General features: G+C 34.2%; 1 protein-coding gene across 1 annotated transcript in view; it reads right to left on the bottom strand.

Moving 5' to 3' along the window:
- Positions 1–1,713, bottom strand: part of LOC119588777 (mitochondrial import receptor subunit TOM22 homolog) — a 15,384-nt gene that overhangs the window by 7,838 nt on the left and 5,833 nt on the right. The gene's annotated exons all lie outside the window — the stretch shown is intronic.

Below are 1,713 nucleotides of genomic sequence, written 5' to 3'. Positions count from 1 at the left end.
CCGTATAATGATATTCACCTCCTATATGTTAAACACTAGTGTTACTCCCACTACTCCCTGACACTGCACCCAATGAGAGTACTTCTTGACTTCCAAAAAATCTCTTAAGGGCTTGCTGCATAAAATCAAAATCTTATCTGGATGACTGAAGGCCACTGCTGTCAATACTATTTGTGCGTCTTTAACTTCTAGCCTGCACTGTCTAACACCTAAAATACACTTTGGTATACTCAGTTTGAACTTGTCCAAAACTACACTTATCTTGACAAATTCCAAAATATATTTCTTCATCTTTTTTTTGTAATTATCAAATCTTGTCTATGCCTTGTATGCAGCTGCTATCTCATCTTTTTTGTACCACTTGAGTTGAAGTAAAACATTTACTCCATCACCGTTTACTAAGTCTTTGACGTTCACTTTTTAAAAATTCTTGCCACGGCAACAATTACAGATTTTTTTTCTTTCCTATACTCATGACAAGCTGCCATGCTTTCAGTTCTTGTTTCCAGCAATCATAACTCATGTTCTCAGAAAACACGCACTCTCACCCCCCACTACAATCATTGCTGTCAGTCATATTTTCTTTGTCTTCTTTCTTCTTAATACTTTTTGATCTCCTTCCCCTTATGACAAATCATGCTCTGGTGAGCTTATGGATCAATGTGGTACGATCAATCAAATGCCTATGTATGATATTTTACTTTAATAAAGTCAAAGTTATCCATAAGTGTACACTCAGACCAGGGTTCCTTTCCATAATACCCACCGAAATCTTGTCAATACCCACCAAAATCTTGTCAACAAGCTTGTGAAGAACAACATCACAATTAAACATAATTAACAGTAAACAAGTCTCTAAAGCTGCTGAAGTAGTAGACTTTCTATCTATTAGCCAAAAGCAGTATGTTATTTCTGACATCATATTATCAGCCAATGGGAAGCATAAGATGTTGCTATAAAGTACATTTTTTCCCATAACAGGACCATGTGGCTACATTACAAAGGCTGTAACATGGGTAGACACACCTTGAATTTTAAAAAATAATAATAATATCCGTAGGTATGCAAGAACCTACAAAATTTTCTTGTTTAGCCTGAGCATACATGTAAACCTACCAAAGAATTTTAGTAGAAAAGGGGTTAATAATGGCCTCTAAGCATAGTGGAATCCTGGGATAAAAAGCATAGGAAAGGCTGGCATTGTGTATCCAATATCTTGCTTCCAGGTTGGTCCATTTATTTTGGTGTCATATCTATTTCAATTAGTTTCTTTTCATTAAATGATATTGACAGATTTTTTTCTGTTTAGAAAAAAATCTATGTACAAAATAAATAGACTCAAGAAGCCAATGAACCATGAGATGCTTTTCTTACATCAAACTGTTGTCCTAATCTAAAAACAACAAAAAACACTACTAAAGAGAAAAGACTCTCAATAAACAGAAGCATCCTGATAACTACCTACCCTCAACCAGTGCACTTTAGCATCTCCTTTACTGACTCCATTTCATCACTTCATTTTAATTACAGATATGCATGCTGGCATAACACAAGAAAAAGATACTTGGCTTATCAGCAGCAATAAGTGATCAATAAGTGACTTTAAAGGAGTAATTACATTAGACAAAAAAATATCAGTCCAACTATTAATTTGATTTCTCTCTCTCTATATATATATATATTTTTTTTTTTCTTACTGTTCCTGATAATTCA

This window comes from Penaeus monodon, chromosome 24 (assembly GCF_015228065.2).
Source record: "Penaeus monodon isolate SGIC_2016 chromosome 24, NSTDA_Pmon_1, whole genome shotgun sequence".
Classification (NCBI taxonomy): domain Eukaryota; kingdom Metazoa; phylum Arthropoda; class Malacostraca; order Decapoda; family Penaeidae; genus Penaeus; species Penaeus monodon.
Note: the sequence above shows the minus strand (reverse complement) of the source record. Positions and strands in the feature narration are given on the sequence as shown.